This window comes from Chelonus insularis, unplaced genomic scaffold (assembly GCF_013357705.1).
Source record: "Chelonus insularis isolate UGA/USDA-ARS -01 unplaced genomic scaffold, ASM1335770v1 contig_139_pilon, whole genome shotgun sequence".
Taxonomy (NCBI): Eukaryota; Metazoa; Arthropoda; class Insecta; order Hymenoptera; family Braconidae; genus Chelonus; species Chelonus insularis.
In genome coordinates, this window is record NW_023276379.1 from 1830305 (window position 1) to 1845944 (window position 15640).

The window sequence follows — 15640 nt, forward strand, 5'->3', positions numbered from 1 at the left end:
CATCTAATAATGCCTCGATGTTTTGATAGACAAATCAGCAGGAAACCATCACTAGTCCATTTTATTCAATAAAATACATATGAAAAGAATAGTTGGTATACTAGGAACATTGACTAAAAAAGTCGAATCATGTTCAACATTTTTGAAAAGTGTCGGAGCAAACTTCGATTATTCTACTGTTATTTTTTTCTACAAGTCATTGTTTATAGTTATGTAACAATTGTTTTTAATCAGTATAATATTTATTTATTATAAAAATATTTGGAAAAAATGATGAGAAAAAATTTGGCAATTTTTTTTCAAGGTTTTTCCATTCGTACAAATGTTACAAAAAAAGTAGTTTTGATAGATTTTGGTCAGACGTTAAGTGGAAATATTTTTTTTCAATTTCCTGTTAAATTGTATTACATTACAAACTAAATATTTAAACAATTTCCTTACAGAAATAGGGTGAACAGATCAATAGACTGTGAGAACCGAATAGTAGACTCAGGAAAAGGACAAAGTCATAAATTGGAGCACCTTTTTTCAGGTTATAATTATAATAATGAATTGTATATTGTACGAGACATTTTAATGTAGTTTGTATATTTTATTTGAAACATTCAATATTAAATTCTTTCATTAAACTGATAGGTCAGATAAAATAGAGGTCATATTTATTGATATCAGTTTGAAGTGTTGTCAATTGAATATCTTTAATATTTTGTGAAAGCAAATACTGATAGAGAGAATAATTCATGTCAATTTTATTTTTATAATGAAAATATTTCATTAAAGAGTTAATGTGTTTAATAAAAACTAAGATCCATTTAATTTTATTGACATCAATACCGAGACCACTAAACCACTAAGGGGAAAAAATTAAATTTTAAAACTAATAAATAAATTCTTCATTGATTAATTGATAAACTTTTGATTACCAATTCATTATTTTTTCATCAATGATGGTTTTAAAAATGAGGGACAGAGTCAAATGTCCTTTTCATGCCACTTCTCCTCTCAATGAAAAATGGAAGAAGATTAGTCTGAGTAAGGTGTGTATCTGACATGGAGTAAAATCGAAGCATTGTTTTAAAAAGGAAAAAATGTTCATAATAGCTCGAGAGAGAGAGAGAGCGAGCTTTTTTAACGGCTGCTGTGCAGTGCTGTGTCATGATCACTGATGGCTAAAGCATTCCACTAAAGTCATTGAGGGGACAAAAAGATTTTTTTCAAGTATAGGTAGAAGGGTAGGTTGAGCTAAAAAGAAGAATAGAATTGTAAAAGCCCCACAGGCATTTAGTCTCATGCTTCGTTCGTCTATCAAGTCAACTTGATTCGATTTTCTCTCTTGGTGTCTACTGTAGTATTTTTACTCTTCCTTTACTGCTAGAGGCTCTCCATATATGACAACAATCTTCAAGGTGTCTATTCAAACGATCTTAATACTTTCTGGCATTTGATTAAAATTTCACTGATATTTTATAAAAACCAAAGAAATGGAAAAAAAAAAAAAAACGATCGTACTCTTCAATAATCATCTCTACCTCAGCTTTAGATTCCTTTCGCAGATTAAAGAAGGGGATTTCTTCTCAATGATGAGGTACTGTTCAGACTTAATGAGAAATTCTCGTTTTGAATTTTTCTTCTAGACGGATTGATAATTTATTACTAAGCAAATTTCAAATGAGAAGTAAATAGTGGTTGTCTTTGAGAGATTTATTTTATGTCAGAAGAGGTTTTTAATCTTCAGATAAAATTACAAAATAATTATTATGATTATTAAAAAATTTTATTCTTTATAATTTTTAATAATACTACTGATTATAAACCGATTTACGTGACATTTATTATTAAAATGAATTATTTATTTATCTGATATAAAGACCCAACAGCTTTTAAGCTAATAATAGGGCTTGAAAAATATAAGTAGTGATCAAAACTAGAAACAAGTGTTTGGAATAATAAATAGCAGTCATATAACTGAGAGATTAAATAAAAAAAGTGTCGTTTTTTACAGGAGATAATTACAAAGCAGTGATTAGAATTTCGTCTTAGGATTTAGGATTAAAAATAATAGTCGCTACTTTTCATGTAATTATTTTTTTCTTTTTAATAAATGAAAAGCTTTTTCTCTTATTTAATCTAATTAATTATCATTAGAGTTTTTTTTCTCATTTTTTGATTATTTTAATGCAATATTTATCATTATTACTATTATTATTCGTGAAAGTGAATATTAATATTCTATGGTTTTCATAAATTCCTTGATATTTCATTTGGAAATGTCGATATTAAAAATATATTCATTTTTCAAATGGAATTATTTCAATATCTGCAATAATATTTCCGGTAACTTAATACTACTTGTTGGTTTTTTTCCAAAGCTGGATTAAATATTTATTATTTCAAGTACGTTCATGATAGACAAATATCATATATGAACAATTCATTTTTAATTATTTCGCTTCATATTCACTCTTTATATCGAATTATTAATCATTTTTAATTTATTTTCTTCAACTTTATACTCATTTAATAACATTCATGTCATTCATCTATACGTTTTTGATGTTATCTTGATAAATAGTTATTTTAACTGAAAGCTATCTATTTATTTTTTCCAAAAAAAAAATATTAAAAATAATTAAATAGCTTTTTATTGCAATTTTCACTGAAAAAATGACTTTTTGATATTTTATTTTTGATTGTTTTAAATAATTGATGAAGAATTTATTGTTAGGGAGATTAAGAAAATTGATAAAAAAATAATAAAGAAAGGAATAAATTTTACAAAAGTTAATTTTCTAGTAATCTTTAAAACTCCTGGTAATTATAAAGTAGTTTTCATGGTAGTTGCAATCATTAAAACAGTCATGCAAACTCTGTGCCACACTGTTTTTATTTATCGAACATCTGCTTTTATCATTTTTTTAATTTTTCATTAGTATTAAATATTATTTTCTCCATTTTAGTTTTCTACTTTTTAATTATTAATAACATCGAAAATAAATTTCCACGACTTCTGTTACGAATATTAAAGTCATTCAAAAGTATGTTTTTAACTTTAACCCAGTACGAAAAGTTGAAAAAAAAGAACATTGTCTTGAATAAAATTGAACATTCATGCTTGTTCTATTTTTATAATTCAGGACATCTGCGCCTCGTTAATTTTTTTAAATATATCATGTCTGCGGAATGAAAATATATATTTTATTCCACGTGTTATCTAATATGAAGATGTTTAATAGACTGAGCGTATTGTTAAAAATAGAAGTTTATTTAAATCGATATGATGAATTAAATATAAATAATTCCCAGGATATATTTAAGTAGCATTTAATGATTACATTATAGTCAATATATGCGGAAACTTACCAATACCATATGTTGTCCTGATTGAACCAATTATCCTTGGCATTTTAGTTGCCAACACACCGATTGATTGTTCACCCGACTCGACAGATAATATCAATTCTCCCAAAGGAATTCACTTGCTACGAAAATCACGTAGGTCAGTTATTTCATTATTTACTCGTTGATTTTACTGTCCCACCTGCACATTTCCAAATATTTTTATCACTCACTTTATTTAATTCATAAACTGCCTTCGATGTTGTTACATTGTTATTCAATTGTGCAATAATCACCCACATTTTTCACGTTTTTTTTTTTATTTAAAAAATTCCTTCAAATATTTTCACTCACATACTGAATTCATTTCATATTTTTTATTTTTATTTCTATCAAAAAATAACAATTTATAATAATTAAAATGTCAAAAACAACTCACTGCAATAAAAGAACATTTTTATTAAAAAATTTTTTTTAAAAACAATTTTTTTTTTTTCATTTAAGAAAAGAAAGAAAATTTTAATATTTTTTCTTCAAAAAAATTTTGTGTCATGAATTTTTTTTTTTTCTTGTTTTAGATTTTCCGCTCGTGTCAAATTACAGCTTATTACAAATTGCGGTGTAGCTCACACGGCAGTCGGGGCCGGAGTGAACAGCGGGTGGTTATGGCTACGAAAGCTTTCCCGCTTTCCAGTAGTAGCGCTACCCTCTTCTACGCCACCTTGTCTACTACAGTAAGTAATATAACCCCCTTTCCCTCCACCACTCTGCCATTATTCCGTCTTCTTCATCCATTCGTCTCAGCCTCTAAATTACCCTTATCCTTAGCAAAGTCTGTCCAACTAATAATCCTTTAATTTTCACCCCTAAAACATTACCCATTTTCTGTCTTCTATTTCAATCAACAGAATTATTTTTTTATCACTGACTTCATTTTCGAGTTTATACGTTTAAATTTAATCGCAACTTTGAATAAGTATGTGTTACAAATAATCTTTAATATTATAACATTTTTTAGAGTATAAATTTCAAGAAAATTACTAGTGTATTTTTCAGATTTAATCATGTACTTCAATTGCTACTTCTTAAAAAATCTGTGCCATGCGTTCTCTTATTTTTGACGTATTTTCTATAACTTCCCACCTTGGTTTCTACTACCACTGAGCAGTTAGTTACCGAATATTTCAATTTACGTGAATGCCACTAATAACATTTTTATCTGAATTGTCTTTCCAAGTATCTGGTTTCTTTCTTATTTTTTATTATTATATACTACCATACAGCACATTTATTTCTCTATTAAATGTTATGCTAATGATTGGCAGATGAAGGTTCAAACGATGGAAGGAGACTGATGTCGATACAAAAAAATATCCTGCACATTTTTTTTTTTGTGTTGATGTGGTTGCAGTATATCAAAATCTGTTCCAGTAGTTATATATACTCTTTTAATTATACCTTTTCAGGTGAATTTTCTTTTTCATCATTATTCCGTGCTATAGATTGTACTTTCTATATGGAAGTAATCAATAACGAAAAAGCTTGACAGTTGAACCGATATGAATAGAGTCACGATAATAGCCAGTTTATTGACCAGTTTGGTTTTATTAATATTTATGAAGATTGTTATTTTTTGGGGGTTGAAATTAATTTAAGGTATTTTCGGTTATTGCGTAGGTTATGAAGTTAAATGGTATCAATGGTAAAATTATTTTATCATGAAAACAGTTATAAATATTAATACGTGAAAAATAATTCTATTAGAAATAAAAATGTTATTTTTAGCTGCTAAATAAATCCTTAAATTACATTTATTATTTTATCTAAAAATATTTTTTTTTCTTCAAAAATAAATACACATTTTAATGATTGTTATCAGCTTATTATAACTTAATAAAAATTAATTCAATTACCAATATAAAATTTTAAAAAATTTGAGTGATAAAAAATACTAAATTATATTCTTTTTTTTTTAAGCTTGAAATTCTTCTAATTAACAATTTGCAAAATTAATCCAATTTTCAGAAGTATGTATCAAAGTGAATTTTATTCATAATTGTACAAAGTTCTAGATTTATCTCTAAAAATTCTGATCTCATATAATTCGACGTTAATTAACTGTACATCGTAATGCAGTGACTTTAAGTAGAGTGGGTGTACCATTTGTGGTGGCATATTTCAGTGATACAAATTGAAATAAAATTTAATTGAAAGTTAAACAATCCATAAGAAAAAATGAAAAGCTCCATGTAATTCTGTCAGTTAATAGACTTTTAAATTATCCTCTAACAAAAGATTACACTAAATGCATTAAATTATACTTAAAAAAAAACAATAATTACTAATGAATAGTACTTCGCATCATTTGTTATCATTTATCAATTAATTATTATTAATAATAATAATTATTATTAGCAATATTCTCGTATGTATTATCCATTATTATTAATCAATATCGACAATAAAGACCATTTAAATTCTTTCAACTGCATTCACAATAATAACTTTATTAAACTTTATTAAAATTATTATTATAAATTATTAACAATAAAGGACAAAAAAATATCTATGACCCTTATAAAAAACATATCAGTGTTATTACTCATATGTAATGACCCCCTTTTTCATCATAAAATAAAAATAATAAAGGTGAACGATAAAATTTATCGCTCGAAAAACTCGAGGAAACAAAGCATGGGAATTTGAATAGTGTTGGAAGATTTATCGACATAAAAGCATCCCGGTTGCAAATAAGCATAGCTCATTAATAATTTTCTGGCTGGTGAAGTTAGTCTTAACTTGCATGTTATGAGATTGTATAAGGACCACTTACGGTGGTGTGCATGAAGCGAGTGGAAAGTTTTCATGTTATTAGTGAAGTTATAGGCTCCTACTTCAAGGCTCGAGGGTTTCATATGACACCAATAGAAGTTCAAAAAGATCCGTGCGATATTATTTGACTCACGAAAGTAGGCCGTTGGAGATTTGTTGGTCATGTAAAACCAATGTATTTTGAATGCTTAATTACTTATTGTTATCAGATAAATTCCTTCTCTTTTATTATTGTTCATTTCTACCTACATATATATATATTAAACCCTATCATCAGGATTTTCTATTCATTCCTGATATTCCTTCGGCATTTCAAATATTTTTCTATTGAACTCACCACCTCAGTTGTGCAATATAGTACTTTACTTTGGCTATACATTTAAATGTAAACAATGAGCATAAAAATAATCTCCATTTCTGTATACGATAACCGGAGGTATTTTAAGAAACTTTTGTACATTGTAAATGTATTTTGAGGAAGGAATTTTTTTTAATCCTTCGGGAAATTATTATTATTATTCAGCTTTGTGGATTTTTTCTGGTGACAGACAGCAAGAGAAAAAGTCACTTTGCATTGCTGGAGTTGAGTGCTTATCTAATAGTAGAAAGGCAAACACGTAAGAGACTAGAGTAGGATGCATGTGCATATGATACTCTTTGCATAACTGTCAACCTGTTTATTGTTTATTATTTTAAAGAACTGAGTTTTAATTAATATGTAGAAAATTTCAATTTGTATTTACTCAAAGAAAAAAATAAATAACTTTAATTTTTTATTATAAAAAATATATTTTTTTTTTTCTGTTTAAGTAAAAAATGTTTTGATATTAAAAGAGAATTGAAATAATTTAAGAATATTTATTTAGTACAGTTTAAATAGCGATGTTTGTTTGAAAAAAATTGATTGCTTTTTAATAATCGAAAAAAACATTTTAAGAGTTTTAAAATCATTTATGTATTTTTTGATCAATCATCAACTTGTGCTATGACAAATAAAAGGAAAGTAAAGAAAAATCCATCATATTTTTTATTACCTTTCAAAGTCTCTGTAAAGATAAAAAAAAATATCAAAAAAAAAAAAAATTGAATCAAAAAAGTTTATTGAATTTTTTTTATATTCAGAAGAAATAAATAAGCTAAATGATCTTCACTATTTCAAATGTCAAAAATTTATTCAACTTTTTATACCTTAGGATTTTGAGTTGACTTTAATTTGTTAATTTGCATAAATCCCTCATATGATGATATCAAATGTGATAATCAATTTTCCGATTGAATAAGAATTAATGTAGTATGAAAAAATCTTCAATCAACTGTCTCTAATCAAATAAAAAAATTACTTTTTAATTTTCATAAATTTTTAAAGTGGTTCTCAAGTCTCAAGTAGAAGAGATTAATAATTAAAACAATAAATAAATCTAAATATGCCATAAAATACTTTATATTCATTGTTTTAATAATTAAAAATGATTTAAGTATCCAAAGCTCTTTAGAAGCCACCGCAATGTTATTGTATCATAATGATAAGAGAAATGAACATCGATGGACTAAATTCTGGTAGGTAAATTCTAGCATAAATTAGAATTTCATGGAAACATTCTCGACCAAGTTAGCGAGAGAGATACCTCCTATTAAACTACAAGGCCCACATATAAATTTATCGGATTATTGTGTACACAGGATTACACCGACTACTGAGTGACCAGACGCTTCCTCTCAACCGCTTAGAGAGGATCCAGAAAACCTGGTTATCCGGACGAATCCGTAGAAATGTAGTATAGTTAAAGATGTCCTTTATTAAAGTCACGATATATCACAACAGCTCGAGGTAACTGTAAGCGAAGGATGGATTGTCAATAGTATATGGGTCTCATTGCCATTAAATCACCGCCTCACGAATCGTTATCGGTTATGCTTGTGTCGGGCCATTACAACCCTGCCAATCGTGTGTCTCGTTAGTCGTGACCTGGTGGGAATATTATACGCAAACGCCAAGGTAACCTGAGGGGAGAGAAACGACACAAAGGAATCGATGATGAGACCATGATTTTGTTTTTTTTCTTCTTCACTCTTTTACAACATTTTTATCTCTTTTATCTACATGAAATTTATCCCTCCTCTCGATTTAGGCATCGAAGAAATACATGATGATTCGAAGTCGTTCTCATTCCGATAAGATATTTAGGTCAATAAATCTAAGCACATTATTTTCAGTGAAATCAGTCTAGTGAAGAATGTACGAAACATGCAGTTGTGATTTATGAGAAAGTTTTATCGTTGAATTCGCTGAAAAAAAGTGCGAATCACTTGAGTAATCCGCTCAGAATCAAAATATAATCTGGGATTTTATTTGAAATAGGAAAATCTTCAATGATGTCTGTATATATGTATGTACATAGAAAAGGAATAAATCTTTTCTTTGATACGTTTTATACAGGTGGATAAAAGAATCTCATATGTTTAAAGGATATTTCAAGGCAGTCTTCATTCCAGTAGAAAATATCTTCATGCAAAACCTATTCCAGTCTACGTGATGAGTTTATTTAAATTCAAATAAATTGAATCCCCGCGAGAATAATTGATTTAACTGTTTTTGTTAAAATAAATTTCTTTTTTATCTTCATTGTAAGATAAATTTATAATTGATCTCAACTTACTTATTGTCGATAACAATGATATTTGTCTCTACAGTCGATAACAAATCTTTTTATTTATGAAAGCGGCCTCTAGAGTGCGCTGTAGCATTATTGTCGCTTCAGATCAGCGTCTGTGTGCGGCGTTTTAGATGTTTTCACACGTAATTAATTAGTTATTTACAGAATTAAATAGAGTTTAATAAACTTTATGTCATTTAATAAATTTCTTTTTATAGAATAACTTAATTCTGTATGAATCATTGTAAATCAATTTATAATTATTTTGTAATGATGAAAAAGAAAATTCAGACAATTGACAAACGAAAATCTAATGCAAAACACGGAAGTTGGCGCTGTATAATCCCGAAAGTGACGCTCAAAAAAACGCGAAATTTGTTTATTGAAATGAATCTTTGTTGATTCGTCTATTCTTTAGAAATATTCCATTCTAAAAGGATTTAACTTGGCATTTAAGTAGTGAATATTGTGTATAATATTTTTATTAGAGAATGGAGTAATCTTATCGATTGACATTTGAAAAAATGAATGTTTTATAACGGTGGACACGGAATAAAGTGTTGAAGAGATGTTTAATACATACCATCAAATCTCTTGGGAAACGTTTGATCAGAAAAAACTGTCGAGTTTTATTATCAGTCTATTGTGAACGATGTCAGAATGAAATTTAGTTTATAGAATAAGTTATATCTTGACAACCTGTTGCCGGATGCTGGAAGCGCCAGGAGCTAAACATGGCGGAGAATGTACCTGGGGCAACTGGCCAGTATTCCTGCACCCCTCTCCCTGAATTTATATCTCTCTCATCATTGGCGAAGCATCAAGAGGGGAGAGAAAACGAAACGCGTCGAACCTGTTGCCCATTCCAGTAACATCGTCACACTTCTCGCGTGAGTATCCTTAAAACACCTGCTCTTAAGTTTACCTTTGATCCCTTCACCATTCCCACATGAGTTCACACCAAGTTAAAAAATTATCTTAATGTGTATGTGTCATTCTTATTATATTATTTTTGTGTATGTGTTTTCAGAGTTGATCCAGCTGAGAAAATTATACGATTATTTGAGAAGAGACGCCGACTTTATTGTTTCGTGTCCTTCACTCTCCCGGTTATATACATATACATTTTATTTTGGTTGATACTCTGTACAGTGTATTCTACAACCAACGGTCATGCAAACCTCTTCGTGCATAATATTCTCCATTCTGTGATAATTTGCAAAGTGCTTGAGGATCTTTGTTTATTTATTACCATGTGTACGTGATTTTATTGTCGTTTACAAGCAAATCGTAAATAATTTGTGTTTTGATAGACAAAGTTTTTCTATTTGGAGCGTGGAATGTAAAGAAGTTGATAATTCACAGAAATGGATTAAAATTTAACCGAAAAGTGAGTACTTACATTATATTTCTCTAAGGATTTATGAAAACTGGTTTTTGACAAAATTTCAATTCAAGTTTGTAATACAATACATTCTGAAATAAAAAAAAAAAGTAAGAAGCCTTTCTTCAGTCTCGAGAAGGAAGTAGAGGATAAATTGTAATGGCTGGAATACAAATTAAGGTTTTTAAATAATAAACAAAAGAATTTTCTCAAATAATATATTATTGTCCTCCGTTTTCATGAAATGAACAATCAGAAAAATAGATTTGCAAAAGATTACTTTGTTTATATTTTAACAATCTGAGTAAAAACTTATTGTTTATCATTTAAAGTATATATTTAACTTTCTTTTGGAACAATATAAAGTATCATTTTTAAGAATTGAAATTTTGCAAAAGCCAATAGCTTAACATCTTTCCTGATAAGCCAGTTGTTTCACTAATGTATCGCATTAGTGATACATCAGTGAAGAAAGAGAAGTCATGTTCTGCATAATAGGATTTAGAAAAGTCAATGACCAAAATAATTCGCGAAATAATTCTTAGATACAGTTAGCCAGTTTGAATGATAAAATTAGAATAAAACGTAATGATGTAGAGATATATTCTTCGGTCACACCTTAAACATTCTATGGTAGAGCGTGACTAGAGACTAGATATGATTAAGAGAAAAAAAATGTGGACCCAAGGTATACACAAGCGAGTCTAGCTAACGAATCATTGAACGCCTGGGGGTCTAGGGAAGCTATGAATCCGTGTATATAACATAGCCATATGTATTCGACTTTATAATCAGGTTCTTTTTTTTCTGTATAACTGAATATTTATATACATTTAGATATAAGACAGAGTCATTCTCACCATCAATATACCCAGACCTGCTAATTACATAACATTATTGAAATGAAGTTTTTTTGATGAATTCCAAAAAAAGAGTATCAAGATGAGTTCTTCGAAGTGAAGTAGCGTGTAGGAAGAAGACGATTCCAAGGTAGAGAGTTGGACTTGTATAAGATGCTGCGTTCCATCGACATTGCAAACCTGTGGTTGAGGTGAATGTTCTCTTGTTCCTTCTCGTCGACTGTTGAGATGAAAATATTCTATAATATCTCCACAGCCTTTTAACTTCTCACTATTTGATAGACTTTAATGAACTGTTGATTCATTATTAATTAGTCAAATTTATAAACTAAAAAGAATATTCCTTTTTTTTTTTCAACATAGTTTTTAGTCTGAATATTCAAGCAGCAGAGGCAGCTCTTTTGAGCGAGTCATGATAGGAATCCTATTATCTCCAATTGCTGAGAAGCCTTCGAGGAAGTCTTACAAGTTCATGTTTCACATCTCTAGCAAATCTTCTGTCTGATAATTAAATTTTTCGTTATTTAAAACTGGAAATAATTTTCATAGCTTTATTTTACATCACGTAATAAAATCTAAACGCTCATACTGCTGAAATTTTAGTATTTCTCATGACAGATAAAAATGAAAATAAGAGTTTTTTTTCACTCGGTCTACTCCCTAGATGTTGGAGTTTTTCAGCGTAACGAAAAGTAAGTACACTCTCTCGACGAGCTCTGGGATTTTAGTCGTCAGTTCTCTCTATTCTCGAGATCGTGGAGGCTTTTATTCTCGTGGGTAATACACCACAAGCTGTTTCCAGTAGTTCGTTCATTCATACTTGCATCCATAAATAATTCCCGAAAAAATATATAAATGTTTTTTTTTTTCTTCTCTTTTTTTATATTGCATAAATGAATGAAAAAAAAACTCGGTCATTTTTCTTCTCATCTCGAAAATACTAGGAAAAAGTTTAGACTCTAAAATTGCTATGGGTTTTTGTGGAGATTTCACATGCGATCCAAGGGAGACCATAATCAACTAGCATTCGCAACATCTGGTATAAAACACGCAGTGAGAAGTTGCAGTAAGAAGAAGAAGAAGAGATAAAATGAGGGAACGATCACCCGTGGTTCTCATTTCACGAGTCATGTACGTAACATCTTGAAAAGTAGATTTTCTCATAGATGTATAGGTAGAGATAGAAACATTGGCAAGTTTACATCATAATTTGAGTTTCGTGCTTTCAAAGTAGTGTTTAGTATTGAAGAAAAAAAGGGAAATAAGTTAGAGTGAGCTGCGTTGACGCGTGTCCCCCTGGCTGAAAGTAATGCCTGGTTTCTTCTCATTTCGTTCCAGTTGGACGTATACCTTACATATACTACAACATTAAGCCCACGCTGCATTCCTGTTTGACCATCGTATTTTCACGTTTCACTTTATAGTTTATACCTCCCTTGCTTACTCACTACCTTTCCTATCTTTGCTTGATACTCTTGAGCCTGCTTATGCGCCTCTCACTTTTCCATCTTCTTATCTCTCTCCTTTATCTCCTCCGGATGTTCAAGTCATCCAGCGAACGTTGCCATCAACATGACTATCCCTCTATCAGGTCTTTTTCTCATACGGAGCTTGACCTGCATCTTCTTGGAATTAACCTAGATAGTAAACATTCACGTTACTTATTGCTAAATTATTTGAAATATACCGAGTTTTTGTTTGGCTGCTAGAAAAACTGGTAATAGGAAATGGCGTACTTTATGTTACTTGTTGTAGAAGGAAATTATTGGAATAATTAAAATTACAGAATGTTTCATTTCTGCTCGCAATGAGGTGTATTATGAGAGTTGGAATATTATTGTGTTAAATTTTCCGTGATAATTTAAATTACTTGTTTTTTTTTTTTTATTTAAAATTAATTGTTTTTAGTAATAACTTATAATGGGCAATTAGATAGAAAAAAATGATACAACAGATAAGGACACTTTTAAAAATTTTATATTTTATTGATGCTTGATTATGAGATAGAAGTCAAATAAAATTAACTAGACTGATAAAATAATATTCTTGAATCAAAAGTAATTTTATTCTTGATCATAATATTAATTATCATTTTTTAATGCTCCACCTAATTAATTATTATAATTATATGAATTATATTTTAATATAAATAGTTTGTTGAGCATCACTTTCATTGTCGCAGTTACACAAATAAATTAATAAAAAGCACAAAAGTTCTCTTATAATTCAAAATTATTCCCCAACAAAATTACAAAGACATTTATTCTACTCATAGGAACAAATTAAAAGTGACAAATATTCCAGAAATGTTTATTCAGGTAAAAATATAAACTCAGCATTCTTGGGATGTTGAATAAAAAAAAAATAGCAAAAAATGTTGAATTAATATGCATCTGTGTCAGAATATAACCCTCAAGAGTTAAAATTGGCATAGGGCGTGTTAGGCTTATTATTCTTATACTTTTTGTTTATTCTCTCCCAGAATAAGTGTCGACTTATGTACACTCACAGAAGTTAACTTTAAACTAAAATTATGTGCCATTTTCACATTCCTCAGTAGGTTTCAAGGTTTTTACACAAAGACATGTTCCTTCAAACAATTAAATCGTGTTCTAAATAATTCAAATACTAGAATGCTGTAAAATAATGTGGCCTATTAATTATAAATGATTTAATAAAATATAAAACAAGGGAATGATATAAATGAATTATAATATTTAACACAGTAAAACCTTTTTGTGTTGGTAATAGAATTATCGTCTTAGAAGTTAGGTACTTATTTAGTTTTAAAGAGCCTTTTTTTCCCTTTTTGTCTCTTTGAATTTAAGTTTGAAGCTATTTCGTACCTCTACTTAGTCTACTTTCGATTAGCAAGGTTTTAGCAAACTTCTCGTAGACACTCTTAACTCTGATTAAGTCAGCGAGGTGCATCACAAAGTGCATTTCAACGTTTAAACACCGACTATAGCAGCCACTGCTATGTGGTAGTCTGGGATTTGGTGAAGCAAAGCCGTTATTCCAGTTGTAGACGACGTTGTACCAACCTCCCTATTTTCTTCTATTTTTAAGAAGTATTTATATGGTCGAGGATTTAATCGTTCTAGTATGAGAAGATTAAAGAAACCTCAGGACCTAGATGAAGGAAAAAATCCTTCAATACTTGTTTTAAGAATAAAAGAAAAAAGTCAATGGAGCTTTATACTTTGTTACGGTTATTGTACTTTACATACATAGCAGATCTATCTTTTGTTGTATCATCAGTGTAAATGTTGTAATCGGAATACACTTGATGTCTTCACGAGGAATAAAAATTCATGGACACAAACATTAGGGGAGAAAGGTGTAGAGAAAATGGGAATGAGACAAGTAAGGAAGGAATAGAAATAGAAGATAAAGCTGTGAAGGAAAATTGAGATTTTTTGTTTGTTCTTTTTTTTGTCGATACAACTGTGCTCGTAAAAGTCATGAGATATTGACAAAGCGTCGATTTCGAATGAGAGTTTTTTCGATCAAGTATATTTTGTCTTATTTACGAAGAGAGAAATCAAGACAAACTTGAGATTTTTTTTATTACAAAAATTTTTTTAATATTTTTTCAATCAAAAAGCTTTTATACACAATCTTTGAAATGTTAAATTGAATCTAACAGCAAGTTTTTCTTTTTCATTGATGAAAAATAAATGATTAAAGACTGTTGATTGATGATTTTATAAGAAAGACAGTAATAATAGAATAAAAAATACTCATGATCAATAAAGAATAAAAATTGCTGAAACACGCTGTCTCAAGTGTTCTTTTAAAGAAATATTTTTTTCATCGCAGAAAAATTTAAGAGGTAATACAGCATGTGAGAAAAAAATAGAGTGCTTTGATAAAGCTTTTTACTGATCACAAAAAGCTCTATTGTTTTTGCTCAATTAGTTATTGAAACTGAATTTTTTATCAATTTTTTTCACTGTTGCAATTCACTGTAATAACAGTTTGGAAATTGGAGAGTCATGTTGAGTAGCAAAATCATACTATTTATCAATGTTTATCTTGATTCATATTGATCCCTCTGATAACTACATCTGACTTGTTGTCAATAAGATTAATTTATTGACAAATAAAAACAAACAAAAAAATCTGGACTAATTTAAAAGCAAGTGATGGTTGAAATAGAGTGTATAAAATTTAATCATGTTTATAAAAGTAAACTCTACTTTATGAATAAAAAATCCCTGCTTTATTAACTTTTTAATGATGGAAAGGTAAATATTTTAGGAAAAAAAATTAATTGCAATCAATTTCTAGTGATACAGATAAATAAAATACTTGGATAAAACGTACTTTCATCAATTATTTATCAAGCAAAAATCTTATTTAATTATTTATGATGAGAAAAACATTGCCTTCGATTTTCATTGAAGATATTTTCACTCCAACTCACTAGAGATTTCATTCAGAATTTAAATGTATGCATTAATAAACGATTACATTTTCACATTCTTTAACAATTCAACAAATTCAATTATTTTTTAATGTGATTATAATTAATTAATTATTAATACTGTTGATTAATACTGATGTCTTTC

General features: G+C 28.8%; 2 protein-coding genes across 4 annotated transcripts in view; one reads left to right on the forward strand and one right to left on the reverse strand.

The window, feature by feature from the left end:
* The window catches only part of LOC118074664 (octopamine receptor beta-1R-like), a 42859-nt gene extending 33309 nt beyond the window's left edge, over window positions 1-9550 (reverse strand). Inside the window, exon 1 of one of the 2 annotated variants that reach the window (XM_035096075.1) lies at window positions 3361-3719. The gene's annotated coding sequence lies outside the window, so the exon portion shown is untranslated. Of the gene's footprint in view, window positions 1-3360; window positions 3720-9405 lie in introns of those variants that run through there. The other variant, XM_035096074.1, reaches the window with a different exon arrangement.
* A 33-nt stretch (window positions 9551-9583) lies between these two features.
* Window positions 9584-15640, forward strand: part of kmr (kramer) — a 104249-nt gene continuing 98192 nt past the window's right edge. For both annotated transcript variants that reach the window (XM_035096059.1, XM_035096061.1), the window contains exons 1-2: window positions 9584-9712; window positions 9853-10212. The gene's annotated coding sequence lies outside the window, so the exon portion shown is untranslated. The remainder of the gene's footprint in view (window positions 9713-9852; window positions 10213-15640) is intronic.